Raw genomic sequence first — 16859 nt, 5'->3', positions numbered from 1 at the left:
TCTGGTCCTGCGTGTATGCTGCGTGTCAACCTAGAAATTGGAGACTGATGGCATAAGGCTTCTTTTCCCATTATGAAAGCTCCGTTCATGCGGCCTCGAAGCTACCTGAAAAGCATTGTTGTTGCCGGGGTTTTCCTCACTGCCGGCATGGTTCTGAGAAGAAAATGAGTTTTCTCCTAAAAACCTTGGGTTTCCAGTTCCTTGTTGGAAGCTCACCCTGCTCTGCGCTATACCTAAAGTGAAAGTCAACGTGAGCCCAAGCTTCGAAGTAAGGCCCTGATTATCCTTGCAAAACGAGAGGCGTGCAGCAGCTCCATGAGGCCTTCATCGTTGTTCTGCTTTAGTTTCAAGGTAGTAAGCTTTTCATCACTCCTAGGGGACTTGCTTCAGCACCCGTTTCAGTACCAGAACACTGCGTAGAACCAGGAAGCTCTGCTCCTGCGTGTATGCTGCGTGTCAACCTAGAAATTAGAGACTGATGGCACAAGGCTAGTTTTCCCATTATGAAAGCTCCGTTGATGCGGCCCCGAAGCTACCTGAAAAGCACTGTTGTTACCGTGCTTTTACTTAGAGCCGGCATGGTTCATAGAAGAAAATGAGTTTTCTCGAAAGAAACCTTGTGCTTCCAGTTCCTAGTTGGAAGCTCACCCTGCTCTGCTCTATACCAAACGTGAAAGTCAATGTGAGCACTAGCCTCGAAGTAAGGCCCTGATTATCCTGGCAAAAGGGGAGGCGTGCAGCAGCTCCATGAGGCCTTCATCGCTGTTCTGCTTTAGTTTCACGGTAGTAAGCTTTCCAACATTCCTAGGGACTTTGCTTAAGCAACCGTTTCAGTACCAGAACACTGCGTAGAGACAGTAAGCTCTGGTCCTGCGTGTATGCTGCGTGTCAACCTAGAAATTGGAGACTGATGGCATAAGGCTTCTTTTCCCATTATGAAAGCTCCGTTCATGCGGCCTCGAAGCTACCTGAAAAGCATTGTTGTTGCCGGGGTTTTCCTCACTGCCGGCATGGTTGTGAGAAGAAAATGAGTTTTCTCCTGAGAAACCTTGGGTTTCCAGTTCCTTGTTGGACGCTCACCCTGCTCTGTGCTATACCTAAAGTGAAAGTCAACGTGAGCCCAAGCTTCGAAGTAAGGCCCTGATTATCCTTGCAAAACGAGAGGCGTGCAGCAGTTCCATGAAGCCTTCATCGTTGTTCTGCTTTAGTTTCAAGGTAGTAAGCTTTTCAGCACTCCTAGGGGCCTTGCTTCAGCACCCGTTTCAGTACCAGAACACTGCGTAGAACCAGGAAGCTCTGCTCCTGCGTGTATGCTGCGTGTCAACCTAGAAATTAGAGACTGATGGCACAAGGCTAGTTTTCCCATTATGAAAGCTCCGTTGATGCGGCCCCGAAGCTACCTGAAAAGCACTCTTGTTACCGTGCTTTTACTTACAGCCGGCATGGTTCATAGAAGAAAATGAGGTTTCTCGAAAGAAACCTTGTGCTTCCAGTTCCTAGTTGGAAGCTCACCCTGCTCTGCTCTATACCAAACGTGAAAGTCAATGTGAGCACTAGCCTCGAAGTAAGGCCCTGATTATCCTGGCAAAACGGGAGGCTTGCAGCAGCTCCATGAGGCCTTCATCGCTGTTCTGCTTTAGTTTCACGGTAGTAAGCTTTCCAAGACTCCTAGGGACTTTGCTTAAGCAACCGTTTCGGTACCAGAACACTGCGTAGAGACAGTAAGCTCTGGTCCTGCGTGTATGCTGCGTGTCAACCTAGAAATTGGAGACTGATGGCATAAGGCTTCTTTTCCCATTATGAAAGCTCCGTTCATGCGGCCTCGAAGCTACCTGAAAAGCATTGTTGTTGCCGGGGTTTTCCTCACTGCCGGCATGGTTCTGAGAAGAAAATGAGTTTTCTCCTGAGAAACCTTGGGGTTCCAGTTCCTTGTTGGAAGCTCACCCTGCTCTGCGCTATACCTAAAGTGAAAGTCAACGTGAGCCCAAGCTTCGAAGTAAGGCCCTGATTATCCTTGCAAAACGAGAGGCGTGCAGCAGCTCCATGAGGCCTTCATCGTTGTTCTGCCTTAGGTTCAAGGTAGTAAGCTTTTCAACACTCCTAGGGGCCTTGCTTCAGCACCCGTTTCAGTACCAGAACACTGAGTAGAACCAGGAAGCTCTGCTCCTGCGTGTATGCTGCGTGTCAACCTAGAAATTAGAGACTGATGGCACAAGGCTAGTTTTCCCATTATGAAAGCTCCGTTGATGCGGCCCCGAAGCTACCTGAAAAGCACTGTTGTTACCGTGCTTTTACTTACAGCCGGCATGGTTCATAGAAGAAAATGAGTTTTCTCGAAAGAAACCTTGTGCTTCCAGTTCCTAGTTGGAAGCTCACCCTGCTCTGCTCTATACCAAACGTGAAAGTCAATGTGAGCACTAGCCTCGAAGTAAGGCCCTGATTATGCTGGCAAAACGGGAGGCGTGCAGCAGCTCCATGAGGCCTTCATCGCTGTTCTGCTTTAGTTTCACGGTAGTAAGCTTTCCAACATTCCTAGGGACTTTGCTTAAGCAACCGTTTCGGTACCAGAACACTGCGTAGAGACAGTAAGCTCTGGTCCTGCGTGTATGCTGCGTGTCAACCTAGAAATTGGAGACTGATGGCATAGGCTTCTTTTCCCATTATGAAAGCTCCGTTCATGTGGCCTCGAAGCTACCTGAAAACCATTGTTGTTGCCGGGGTTTTCCTCACTGCCGGCATGGTTCTGAGAAGAAAATGAGTTTTCTCCTAAAAACCTTGGGTTTCCAGTTCCTTGTTGGAAGCTCACCCTGCTCTGCGCTATACCTAAAGTGAAAGTCAACGTGAGCCCAAGCTTCGAAGTAAGGCCCTGATTATCCTTGCAAAACGAGAGGCGTGCAGCAGCTCCATGAGGCCTTCATCGTTGTTCTGCTTTAGTTTCAAGGTAGTAAGCTTTTCAACACTCCTAGGGGCCTTGCTTCAGCACCCGTTTCAGTACCAGAACACTGCGTAGAACCAGGAAGCTCTGCTCCTGCGTGTATGCTGCGTGTCAACCTAGAAATTAGAGACTGATGGCACAAGGCTAGTTTTCCCATTATGAAAGCTCCGTTGATGCGGCCCCGAAGCTACCTGAAAAGCACTCTTGTTACCGTGCTTTTACTTACAGCCGGCATGGTTCATAGAAGAAAATGAGTTTTCTCGAAAGAAACCTTGTGCTTCCAGTTCCTAGTTGGAAGCTCACCCTGCTCTGCTCTATACCAAACGTGAAAGTCAATGTGAGCACTAGCCTCGAAGTAAGGCCCTGATTATCCTGGCAAAACGGGAGGCGTGCAGCAGCTCCATGAGGCCTTCATCGCTGTTCTGCTTTAGTTTCACGGTAGTAAGCTTTCCAACATTCCTAGGGACTTTGCTTAAGCAACCGTTTCGGTACCAGAACACTGCGTAGAGACAGTAAGCTATGGTCCTGCGTGTATGCTGCGTGTCAACCTAGAAATTGGAGACTGATGGCATAAGGCTTCTTTTCCCATTATGAAAGCTCCGTTCATGCGGCCTCGAAGCTACCTGAAAAGCATTGTTGTTCCCGGGGTTTTCCTCACTGCCGGCATGGTTCTGAGAAGAAAATGAGTTTTCTCCTAAAAACCTTGGGTTTCCAGTTCCTTGTTGGAAGCTCACCCTGCTCTGCGCTATACCTAAAGTGAAAGTCAACGTGAGCCCAAGCTTCGAAGTAAGGCCCTGATTATCCTTGCAAAACGAGAGGCGTGCAGCAGCTCCATGAGGCCTTCATCGTTGTTCTGCTTTAGTTTCAAGGTAGTAAGCTTTTCATCACTCCTAGGGGACTTGCTTCAGCACCCGTTTCAGTACCAGAACACTGCGTAGAACCAGGAAGCTCTGCTCCTGCGTGTATGCTGCGTGTCAACCTAGAAATTAGAGACTGATGGCACAAGGCTACTTTTCCCATTATGAAAGCTCCATTGATGCGGCCCCGAAGCTACCTGAAAAGCACTGTTGTTACCGTGCTTTTACTTACACCCGGAATGGTTCATAGAAGAAAATGAGTTTTCTCGAAAGAAACCTTGTGCTTCCAGTTCCTAGTTGGAAGCTCACCCTGCTCTGCTCTATACCAAACGTGAAAGTCAATGTGAGCACTAGCCTCGAAGTAAGGCCCGGATTATCCTGGCAAAAGGGGAGGCGTGCAGCAGCTCCATGAGGCCTTCATCGCTGTTCTGCTTTAGTTTCACGGTAGTAAGCTTTCCAACATTCCTAGGGACTTTTCTTAAGCAACCGTTTCGGTACCAGAACACTGCGTAGAGACAGTAAGCTCTGGTCCTGCGTGTATGCTGCGTGTCAACCTAGAAATTGGAGACTGATGGCATAAGGCTTCTTTTCCCATTATGAAAGCTCCGTTCATGCGGCCTCGAAGCTACCTGAAAAGCATTGTTGTTGCCGGGGTTTTCCTCACTGCCGGCATGGTTCTGAGAAGAAAATGAGTTTTCTCCTGAGAAACCTTGGGTTTCCAGTTCCTTGTTGGACGCTCACCCTGCTCTGTGCTATACCTAAAGTGAAAGTCAACGTGAGCCCAAGCTTCGAAGTAAGGCCCTGATTATCCTTGCAAAACGAGAGGCGTGCAGCAGCTCCATGAGGCCTTCATCGTTGTTCTGCTTTAGTTTCAAGGTAGTAAGCTTTTCAGCACTCCTAGGGGCCTTGCTTCAGCACCCGTTTCAGTACCAGAACACTGCGTAGAACCAGGAAGCTCTGCTCCTGCGTGTATGCTGCGTGTCAACCTAGAAATTAGAGACTGATGGCACAAGGCTAGTTTTCCCATTATGAAAGCTCCGTTGATGCGGCCCCGAAGCTACCTGAAAAGCACTGTTGTTACCGTGCTTTTACTTAGAGCCGGCATGGTTCATAGAAGAAAATGAGTTTTCTCGAAAGAAACCTTGTGCTTCCAGTTCCTAGTTGGAAGCTCACCCTGCTCTGCTCTATACCAAACGTGAAAGTCAATGTGAGCACTAGCCTCGAAGTAAGGCCCTGATTATCCTGGCAAAAGGGGAGGCGTGCAGCAGCTCCATGAGGCCTTCATCGCTGTTCTGCTTTAGTTTCACGGTAGTAAGCTTTCCAACATTCCTAGGGACTTTGCTTAAGCAACCGTTTCGGTACCAGAACACTGCGTAGAGACAGTAAGCTCTGGTCCTGCGTGTATGCTGCGTGTCAACCTAGAAATTGGAGACTGATGGCATAAGGCTTCTTTTCCCATTATGAAAGCTCCGTTCATGCGGCCTCGAAGCTACCTGAAAAGCATTGTTGTTGCCGGGGTTTTCCTCACTGCCGGCATGGTTCTGAGAAGAAAATGAGTTTTCTCCTAAAAACCTTGGGTTTCCAGTTCCTTGTTGGAAGCTCACCCTGCTCTGCGCTATACCTAAAGTGAAAGTCAACGTGAGCCCAAGCTTCGAAGTAAGGCCCTGATTATCCTTGCAAAACGAGAGGCGTGCAGCAGCTCCATGAGGCCTTCATCGTTGTTCTGCTTTAGTTTCAAGGTAGTAAGCTTTTCATCACTCCTAGGGGACTTGCTTCAGCACCCGTTTCAGTACCAGAACACTGCGTAGAACCAGGAAGCTCTGCTCCTGCGTGTATGCTGCGTGTCAACCTAGAAATTAGAGACTGATGGCACAAGGCTAGTTTTCCCATTATGAAAGCTCCGTTGATGCGGCCCCGAAGCTACCTGAAAAGCACTGTTGTTACCGTGCTTTTACTTACAGCCGGCATGGTTCATAGAAGAAAATGAGTTTTCTCGAAAGAAACCTTGTGCTTCCAGTTCCTAGTTGGAAGCTCACCCTGCTCTGCTCTATACCAAACGTGAAAGTCAATGTGAGCACTAGCCTCGAAGTAAGGCCCTGATTATGCTGGCAAAACGGGAGGCGTGCAGCAGCTCCATGAGGCCTTCATCGCTGTTCTGCTTTAGTTTCACGGTAGTAAGCTTTCCAACATTCCTAGGGACTTTGCTTAAGCAACCGTTTCGGTACCAGAACACTGCGTAGAGACAGTAAGCTCTGGTCCTGCGTGTATGCTGCGTGTCAACCTAGAAATTGGAGACTGATGGCATAAGGCTTCTTTTCCCATTATGAAAGCTCCGTTCATGCGGCCTCGAAGCTACCTGAAAAGCATTGTTGTTGCCGGGGTTTTCCTCACTGCCGGCATGGTTCTGAGAAGAAAATGAGTTTTCTCCTGAGAAACCTTGGGTTTCCAGTTCCTTGTTGGAAGCTCACCCTGCTCTGCGCTATACCTAAAGTGAAAGTCAACGTGAGCCCAAGCTTCGAAGTAAGGCCCTGATTATCCTTGCAAAACGAGAGGCGTGCAGCAGCTCCATGAGGCCTTCATCGTTGTTCTGCTTTAGTTTCAAGGTAGTAAGCTTTTCAGCACTCCTAGGGGCCTTGCTTCAGCACCCGTTTCAGTACCAGAACACTGCGTAGAACCAGGAAGCTCTGCTCCTGCGTGTATGCTGCGTGTCAACCTAGAAATTAGAGACTGATGGCACAAGGCTAGTTTTCCCATTATGAAAGCTCCGTTGATGCGGCCCCGAAGCTACCTGAAAAGCACTGTTGTTACCGTGCTTTTACTTACAGCCGGCATGGTTCATAGAAGAAAATGAGTTTTCTCGAAAGAAACCTTGTGCTTCCAGTTCCTAGTTGGAAGCTCACCCTGCTCTGCTCTATACCAAACGTGAAAGTCAAAGTGAGCACTAGCCTCGAAGTAAGGCCCTGATTATCCTGGCAAAACGGGAGGCGTGCAGCAGCTCCATGAGGCCTTCATCGCTGTTCTGCTTTAGTTTCACGGTAGTAAGCTTTCCAAGACTCCTAGGGTCTTTGCTTAAGCAACCGTTTCGGTACCAGAACACTGCGTAGAGACAGTAAGCTCTGGTCCTGCGTGTATGCTGCGTGTCAACCTAGAAATTGGAGACTGATGGCATAAGGCTTCTTTTCCCATTATGAAAGCTCCGTTCATGCGGCCTCGAAGCTACCTGAAAAGCATTGTTGTTGCCGGGGTTTTCCTCACTGCCGGCATGGTTCTGAGAAGAAAATGAGTTTTCTCCTGAGAAACCTTGGGGTTCCAGTTCCTTGTTGGAAGCTCACCCTGCTCTGCGCTATACCTAAAGTGAAAGTCAACGTGAGCCCAAGCTTCGAAGTAAGACCCTGATTATCCTTGCAAAACGAGAGGCGTGCAGCAGCTCCATGAGGCCTTCATCGTTGTTCTGCTTTAGTTTCAAGGTAGTAAGCTTTTCAGCACTCCTAGGGGCCTTGCTTCAGCACCCGTTTCAGTACCAGAACACTGCGTAGAACCAGGAAGCTCTGCTCCTGCGTGTATGCTGCGTGTCAACCTAGAAATTAGAGACTGATGGCACAAGGCTAGTTTTCCCATTATGAAAGCTCCGTTGATGCGGCCCCGAAGCTACCTGAAAAGCACTGTTGTTACCGTGCTTTTACTTACAGCCGGCATGGTTCATAGAAGAAAATGAGTTTTCTCGAAAGAAACCTTGTGCTTCCAGTTCCTAGTTGGAAGCTCACCCTGCTCTGCTCTATACCAAACGTGAAAGTCAATGTGAGCACTAGCCTCGAAGTAAGGCCCTGATTATGCTGGCAAAACGGGAGGCGTGCAGCAGCTCCATGAGGCCTTCATCGCTGTTCTGCTTTAGTTTCACGGTAGTAAGCTTTCCAACATTCCTAGGGACTTTGCTTAAGCAACCGTTTCGGTACCAGAACACTGCGTAGAGACAGTAAGCTCTGGTCCTGCGTGTATGCTGCGTGTCAACCTAGAAATTGGAGACTGATGGCATAAGGCTTCTTTTCCCATTATGAAAGCTCCGTTCATGCGGCCTCGAAGCTACCTGAAAAGCATTGTTGTTGCCGGGGTTTTCCTCACTGCCGGCATGGTTCTGAGAAGAAAATGAGTTTTCTCCTGAGAAACCTTGGGGTTCCAGTTCCTTGTTGGAAGCTCACCCTGCTCTGCGCTATACCTAAAGTGAAAGTCAACGTGAGCCCAAGCTTCGAAGTAAGGCCCTGATTATCCTTGCAAAACGAGAGGCGTGCAGCAGCTCCATGAGGCCTTCATCGTTGTTCTGCTTTAGTTTCAAGGTAGTAAGCTTTTCAACACTCCTAGGGGCCTTGCTTCAGCACCCGTTTCAGTACCAGAACACTGCGTAGAACCAGGAAGCTCTGCTCCTGCGTGTATGCTGCGTGTCAACCTAGAAATTAGAGACTGATGGCACAAGGCTAGTTTTCCCATTATGAAAGCTCCGTTGATGCGGCCCCGAAGCTACCTGAAAAGCACTGTTGTTACCGTGCTTTTACTTACAGCCGGCATGGTTCATAGAAGAAAATGAGTTTTCTCGAAAGAAACCTTGTGCTTCCAGTTCCTAGTTGGAAGCTCACCCTGCTCTGCTCTATAGCAAACGTGAAAGTCAATGTGAGCACTAGCCTCGAAGTAAGGCCCTGATTATGCTGGCAAAACGGGAGGCGTGCAGCAGCTCCATGAGGCCTTCATCGCTGTTCTGCTTTAGTTTCACGGTAGTAAGCTTTCCAACATTCCTAGGGACTTTGCTTAAGCAACCGTTTCGGTACCAGAACACTGCGTAGAGACAGTAAGCTCTGGTCCTGCGTGTATGCTGCGTGTCAACCTAGAAATTGGAGACTGATGGCATAAGGCTTCTTTTCCCATTATGAAAGCTCCGTTCATGCGGCCTCGAAGCTACCTGAAAAGCATTGTTGTTGCCGGGGTTTTCCTCACTGCCGGCATGGTTCTGAGAAGAAAATGAGTTTTCTCCTGAGAAACCTTGGGTTTCCAGTTCCTTGTTGGAAGCTCACCCTGCTCTGCGCTATACCTAAAGTGAAAGTCAACGTGAGCCCAAGCTTCGAAGTAAGGCCCTGATTATCCTTGCAAAACGAGAGGCGTGCAGCAGCTCCATGAGGCCTTCATCGTTGTTCTGCTTTAGTTTCAAGGTAGTAAGCTTTTCAACACTCCTAGGGGCCTTGCTTCAGCACCCGTTTCAGTACCAGAACACTGCGTAGAACCAGGAAGCTCTGCTCCTGCGTGTATGCTGCGTGTCAACCTAGAAATTAGAGACTGATGGCACAAGGCTAGTTTTCCCATTATGAAAGCTCCGTTGATGCGGCCCCGAAGCTACCTGAAAAGCACTGTTGTTACCGTGCTTTTACTTACAGCCGGCATGGTTCATAGAAGAAAATGAGTTTTCTCGAAAGAAACCTTGTGCTTCCAGTTCCTAGTTGGAAGCTCACCCTGCTCTGCTCTATACCAAACGTGAAAGTCAATGTGAGCACTAGCCTCGAAGTAAGGCCCTGATTATCCTGGCAAAACAGGTGGCGTGCAGCAGCTCCATGAGGCCGTCATCGCTGTTCTGCTTTAGTTTCACGGTAGTAAGCTTTCCAAGACTCCTAGGGACTTTGCTTAAGCAACCGTTTCGGTACCAGAACACTGCGTAGAGACAGTAAGCTCTGGTCCTGCGTGTATGCTGCGTGTCAACCTAGAAATTGGAGACTGATGGCATAAGGTTTCTTTTCCCATTATGAAAGCTCCGTTCATGCGGCCTCGAAGCTACCTGAAAAGCATTGTTGTTGCCGGGGTTTTCCTCACTGCCGGCATGGTTCTGAGAAGAAAATGAGTTTTCTCCTAAAAACCTTGGGTTTCCAGTTCCTTGTTGGAAGCTCACCCTGCTCTGCGCTATACCTAAAGTGAAAGTCAACGTGAGCCTAAGCTTCGAAGTAAGGCCCTGATTATCCTTGCAAAACGAGAGGCGTGCAGCAGCTCCATGAGGCCTTCATCGTTGTTCTGCTTTAGTTTCAAGGTAGTAAGCTTTTCAACACTCCTAGGGGCCTTGCTTCAGCACCCGTTTCTGTACCAGAACACTGCGTAGAACCAGGAAGCTCTGCTCCTGCGAGTATGCTGTGTGTCAACCTAGAAATTAGAGACTGATGGCACAAGGCTAGTTTTCCCATTATGAAAGCTCCGTTGATGCGGCCCCGAAGCTACCTGAAAAGCACTGTTGTTACCGTGCTTTTACTTACAGCCGGCATGGTTCATAGAAGAAAATGAGTTTTCTCGAAAGAAACCTTGTGCTTCCAGTTCCTAGTTGGAAGCTCACCCTGCTCTGCTCTATACCAAACGTGAAAGTCAATGTGAGCACTAGCCTCGAAGTAAGGCCCTGATTATGCTGGCAAAACGGGAGGCGTGCAGCAGCTCCATGAGGCCTTCATCGCTGTTCTGCTTTAGTTTCACGGTAGTAAGCTTTCCAACATTCCTAGGGACTTTGCTTAAGCAACCGTTTCGGTACCAGAACACTGCGTAGAGACAGTAAGCTCTGGTCCTGCGTGTATGCTGCGTGTCAACCTAGAAATTGGAGACTGATGGCATAAGGCTTCTTTTCCCATTATGAAAGCTCCGTTCATGCGGCCTCGAAGCTACCTGAAAAGCATTGTTGTTGCCGGGGTTTTCCTCACTGCCGGCATGGTTCTGAGAAGAAAATGAGTTTTCTCCTGAGAAACCTTGGTTTTCCAGTTCCATGTTGGACGCTCACCCTGCTCTGCGCTATACCTAAAGTGAAAGTCAACGTGAGCCCAAGCTTCGAAGTAAGGCCCTGATTATCCTTGCAAAACGAGAGGCGTGCAGCAGCTCCATGAGGCCTTCATCGTTGTTCTGCTTTAGTTTCAAGGTAGTAAGCTTTTCAGCACTCCTAGGGGCCTTGCTTCAGCACCCGTTTCAGTACCAGAACACTGCGTAGAACCAGGAAGCTCTGCTCCTGCGTGTATGCTGCGTGTCAACCTAGAAATTAGAGACTGATGGCACAAGGCTACTTTTCCCATTATGAAAGCTCCGTTGATGCGGCCCCGAAGCTACCTGAAAAGCACTGTTGTTACCGTGCTTTTACTTACAGCCGGCATGGTTCATAGAAGAAAATGAGTTTTCTCGAAAGAAACCTTGTGCTTCCAGTTCCTAGTTGGAAGCTCACCCTGCTCTGCTCTATACCAAACGTGAAAGTCAATGTGAGCACTAGCCTCGAAGTAAGGCCCGGATGATCCTGGCAAAACGGGAGGCGTGCAGCAGCTCCATGAGGCCTTCATCGCTGTTCTGCTTTAGTTTCACGGTAGTAAGCTTTCCAACATTCCTAGGGACTTTGCTTAAGCAACCGTTTCGGTACCAGAACACTGCGTAGAGACAGTAAGCTCTGGTCCTGCGTGTATGCTGCGTGTCAACCTAGAAATTGGAGACTGATGGCATAAGGCTTCTTTTCCCATTATGAAAGCTCAGTTCATGCGGCCTCGAAGCTACCTGAAAAGCATTGTTGTTGCCGGGGTGTTCCTCACTGCCGGCATGGTTCTGAGAAGAAAATGAGTTTTCTCCTAAAAACCTTGGGTTTCCAGTTCCTTGTTGGAAGCTCACCCTGCTCTGCGCTATACCTAAAGTGAAAGTCAACGTGAGCCCAAGCTTCGAAGTAAGGCCCTGATTATCCTTGCAAAACGAGAGGCGTGCAGCAGCTCCATGAGGCCTTCATCGTTGTTCTGCTTTAGTTTCAAGGTAGTAAGCTTTTCAACACTCCTAGGGGCCTTGCTTCAGCACCCGTTTCAGTACCAGAACACTGCGTAGAACCAGGAAGCTCTGCTCCTGCGTGTATGCTGCGTGTCAACCTAGAAATTAGAGACTGATGGCACAAGGCTACTTTTCCCATTATGAAAGCTCCGTTGATGCGGCCCCGAAGCTACCTGAAAAGCACTGTTGTTACCGTGCTTTTACTTACAGCCGGCATGGTTCATAGAAGAAAATGAGTTTTCTCGAAAGAAACCTTGTGCTTCCAGTTCCTAGTTGGAAGCTCACCCTGCTCTGCTCTATACCAAACGTGAAAGTCAATGTGAGCACTAGCCTCGAAGTAAGGCCCTGATTATGCTGGCAAAACGGGAGGCGTGCAGCAGCTCCATGAGGCCTTCATCGCTGTTCTGCTTTAGTTTCACGGTAGTAAGCTTTCCAACATTCCTAGGGACTTTGCTTAAACAACCGTTTCGGTACCAGAACACTGCGTAGAGACAGTAAGCTCTGGTCCTGCGTGTATGCTGCGTGTCAACCTAGAAATGGGAGACTGATGGCATAAGGCTTCTTTTCCCATTATGAAAGCTCCGTTCATGCGGCCTCGAAGCTACCTGAAAAGCATTGTTGTTGCCGGGGTTTTCCTCACTGCCGGCATGGTTCTGAGAAGAAAATGAGTTTTCTCCTGAGAAACCTTGGTTTTCCAGTTCCATGTTGGACGCTCACCCTGCTCTGCGCTATACCTAAAGTGAAAGTCAACGTGAGCCCAAGCTTCGAAGTAAGGCCCTGATTATCCTTGCAAAACGAGAGGCGTGCAGCAGCTCCATGAGGCCTTCATCGTTGTTCTGCTTTAGTTTCAAGGTAGTAAGCTTTTCAGCACTCCTAGGGGCCTTGCTTCAGCACCCGTTTCAGTACCAGAATACTGCGTAGAACCAGGAAGCTCTGCTCCTGCGTGTATGCTGCGTGTCAACCTAGAAATTAGAGACTGATGGCACAAGGCTAGTTTTCCCATTATGAAAGCTCCGTTGATGCGGCCCCGAAGCTACCTGAAAAGCACTGTTGTTACCGTGCTTTTACTTACAGCCGGCATGGTTCATAGAAGAAAATGAGTTTTCTCGAAAGAAACCTTGTGCTTCCAGTTCCTAGTTGGAAGCTCACCCTGCTCTGCTCTATACCAAACGTGAAAGTCAATGTGAGCACTAGCCTCGAAGTAAGGCCCTGATTATCCTGGCAAAAGGGGAGGCGTGCAGCAGCTCCATGAGGCCTTCATCGCTGTTCTGCTTTAGTTTCACGGTAGTAAGCTTTCCAACATTCCTAGGGACTTTGCTTAAGCAACCGTTTCGGTATCAGAACACTGCGTAGAGACAGTAAGCTCTGGTCCTGCGTGTATGCTGCGTGTCAACCTAGAAATTGGAGACTGATGGCATAAGGCTTCTTTTCCCATTATGAAAGCTCCGTTCATGCGGCCTCGAAGCTACCTGAAAAGCATTGTTGTTGCCGGGGTGTTCCTCACTGCCGAAATGGTTCTGAGAAGAAAATGAGTTTTCTCCTAAAAACCTTGGGTTTCCAGTTCCTTGTTGGAAGCTCACCCTGCTCTGCGCTATACCTAAAGTGAAAGTCAACGTGAGCCCAAGCTTCGAAGTAAGGCCCTGATTATCCTTGCAAAACGAGAGGCGTGCAGCAGCTCCATGAGGCCTTCATCGTTGTTCTGCTTTAGTTTCAAGGTAGTAAGCTTTTCATCACTCCTAGGGGACTTGCTTCAGCACCCGTTTCAGTACCAGAACACTGCGTAGAACCAGGAAGCTCTGCTCCTGCGTGTATGCTGCGTGTCAACCTAGAAATTAGAGACTGATGGCACAAGGCTACTTTTCCCATTATGAAAGCTCCGTTGATGCGGCCCCGAAGCTACCTGAAAAGCACTGTTGTTACCGTGCTTTTACTTACAGCCGGCATGGTTCATAGAAGAAAATGAGTTTTCTCGAAAGAAACCTTGTGCTTCCAGTTCCTAGTTGGAAGCTCACCCTGCTCTGCTCTATACCAAACGTGAAAGTCAATGTGAGCACTAGCCTCGAAGTAAGGCCCTGATTATGCTGGCAAAACGGGAGGCGTGCAGCAGCTCCATGAGGCCTTCATCGCTGTTCTGCTTTAGTTTCACGGTAGTAAGCTTTCCAACATTCCTAGGGACTTTGCTTAAGCAACCGTTTCGGTACCAGAACACTGCGTAGAGACAGTAAGCTCTGGTCCTGCGTGTATGCTGCGTGTCAACCTAGAAATGGGAGACTGATGGCATAAGGCTTCTTTTCCCATTATGAAAGCTCCGTTCATGCGGCCTCGAAGCTACCTGAAAAGCATTGTTGTTGCCGGGGTTTTCCTCACTGCCGGCATGGTTCTGAGAAGAAAATGAGTTTTCTCCTGAGAAACCTTGGTTTTCCAGTTCCATGTTGGACGCTCACCCTGCTCTGCGCTATACCTAAAGTGAAAGTCAACGTGAGCCCAAGCTTCGAAGTAAGGCCCTGATTATCCTTGCAAAACGAGAGGCGTGCAGCAGCTCCATGAGGCCTTCATCGTTGTTCTGCTTTAGTTTCAAGGTAGTAAGCTTTTCAGCACTCCTAGGGGCCTTGCTTCAGCACCCGTTTCAGTACCAGAATACTGCGTAGAACCAGGAAGCTCTGCTCCTGCGTGTATGCTGCGTGTCAACCTAGAAATTAGAGACTGATGGCACAAGGCTAGTTTTCCCATTATGAAAGCTCCGTTGATGCGGCCCCGAAGCTACCTGAAAAGCACTGTTGTTACCGTGCTTTTACTTACAGCCGGCATGGTTCATAGAAGAAAATGAGTTTTCTCGAAAGAAACCTTGTGCTTCCAGTTCCTAGTTGGAAGCTCACCCTGCTCTGCTCTATACCAAACGTGAAAGTCAATGTGAGCACTAGCCTCGAAGTAAGGCCCTGATTATCCTGGCAAAAGGGGAGGCGTGCAGCAGCTCCATGAGGCCTTCATCGCTGTTCTGCTTTAGTTTCACGGTAGTAAGCTTTCCAACATTCCTAGGGACTTTGCTTAAGCAACCGTTTCGGTATCAGAACACTGCGTAGAGACAGTAAGCTCTGGTCCTGCGTGTATGCTGCGTGTCAACCTAGAAATTGGAGACTGATGGCATAAGGCTTCTTTTCCCATTATGAAAGCTCCGTTCATGCGGCCTCGAAGCTACCTGAAAAGCATTGTTGTTGCCGGGGTGTTCCTCACTGCCGAAATGGTTCTGAGAAGAAAATGAGTTTTCTCCTAAAAACCTTGGGTTTCCAGTTCCTTGTTGGAAGCTCACCCTGCTCTGCGCTATACCTAAAGTGAAAGTCAACGTGAGCCCAAGCTTCGAAGTAAGGCCCTGATTATCCTTGCAAAACGAGAGGCGTGCAGCAGCTCCATGAGGCCTTCATCGTTGTTCTGCTTTAGTTTCAAGGTAGTAAGCTTTTCATCACTCCTAGGGGACTTGCTTCAGCACCCGTTTCAGTACCAGAACACTGCGTAGAACCAGGAAGCTCTGCTCCTGCGTGTATGCTGCGTGTCAACGTAGAAATTAGAGACTGATGGCACAAGGCTAGTTTTCCCATTATGAAAGCTCCGTTGATGCGGCCCCGAAGCTACCTGAAAAGCACTGTTGTTACCGTGCTTTTACTTACAGCCGGCATGGTTCATAGAAGAAAATGAGTTTTCTCGAAAGAAACCTTGTGCTTCCAGTTCCTAGTTGGAAGCTCACCCTGCTCTGCTCTATACCAAACGTGAAAGTCAATGTGAGCACTAGCCTCGAAGTAAGGCCCTGATTATCCTGGCAAAACGGGAGGCGTGCAGCAGCTCCATGAGGCCTTCATCGCTGTTCTGCTTTAGTTTCACGGTAGTAAGCTTTCCAACATTCCTAGGGACTTTGCTTAAGCAACCGTTTCGGTACCAGAACACTGCGTAGAGACAGTAAGCTCTGGTCCTGCGTGTATGCTGCGTGTCAACCTAGAAATTGGAGACTGATGGCATAAGGCTTCTTTTCCCATTATGAAAGCTCCGTTCATGCGGCCTCGAAGCTACCTGAAAAGCATTGTTGTTGCCGGGGTTTTCCTCACTGCCGGCATGGTTCTGAGAAGAAAATGAGTTTTCTCCTAAAAACCTTGGGTTTCCAGTTCCTTGTTGGAAGCTCACCCTGCTCTGCGCTATACCTAAAGTGAAAGTCAACGTGAGCCCAAGCTTCGAAGTAAGGCCCTGATTATCCTTGCAAAACGAGAGGCGTGCAGCAGCTCCATGAGGCCTTCATCGTTGTTCTGCTTTAGTTTCAAGGTAGTAAGCTTTTCATCACTCCTAGGGGACTTGCTTCAGCACCCGTTTCAGTACCAGAACACTGCGTAGAACCAGGAAGCTCTGCTCCTGCGTGTATGCTGCGTGTCAACCTAGAAATTAGAGACTGATGGCACAAGGCTAGTTTTCCCATTATGAAAGCTCCGTTGATGCGGCCCCGAAGCTACCTGAAAAGCACTGTTGTTACCGTGCTTTTACTTACAGCCGGCATGGTTCATAGAAGAAAATGAGTTTTCTCGAAAGAAACCTTGTGCTTCCAGTTCCTAGTTGGAAGCTCACCCTGCTCTGCTCTATACCAAACGTGAAAGTCAATGTGAGCACTAGCCTCGAAGTAAGGCCCTGATTATCCTGGCAAAAGGGGAGGCGTGCAGCAGCTCCATGAGGCCTTCATCGCTGTTCTGCTTTAGTTTCACGGTAGTAAGCTTTCCAACATTCCTAGGGACTTTGCTTAAGCAACCGTTTCGGTACCAGAACACTGCGTAGAGACAGTAAGCTCTGGTCCTGCGTGTATGCTGCGTGTCAACCTAGAAATTGGAGACTGATGGCATAAGGCTTCTTTTCCCATTATGAAAGCTCCGTTCATGCGGCCTCGAAGCTACCTGAAAAGCATTGTTGTTGCCGGGGTTTTCCTCACTGCCGGCATGGTTCTGAGAAGAAAATGAGTTTTCTCCTAAAAACCTTGGGTTTCCAGTTCCTTGTTGGAAGCTCACCCTGCTCTGCGCTATACCTAAAGTGAAAGTCAACGTGAGCCCAAGCTTCGAAGTAAGGCCCTGATTATCCTTGCAAAACGAGAGGCGTGCAGCAGCTCCATGAGGCCTTCATCGTTGTTCTGCTTTAGTTTCAAGGTAGTAAGCTTTTCAGCACTCCTAGGGGCCTTGCTTCAGCACCCGTTTCAGTACCAGAACACTGCGTAGAACCAGGAAGCTCTGCTCCTGCGTGTATGCTAC

Source organism: Eubalaena glacialis, chromosome 6 (assembly GCF_028564815.1).
Source record: "Eubalaena glacialis isolate mEubGla1 chromosome 6, mEubGla1.1.hap2.+ XY, whole genome shotgun sequence".
Lineage (NCBI taxonomy): Eukaryota > Metazoa > Chordata > Mammalia > Artiodactyla > Balaenidae > Eubalaena > Eubalaena glacialis.
This window is presented reverse-complemented; position numbering follows the sequence as displayed.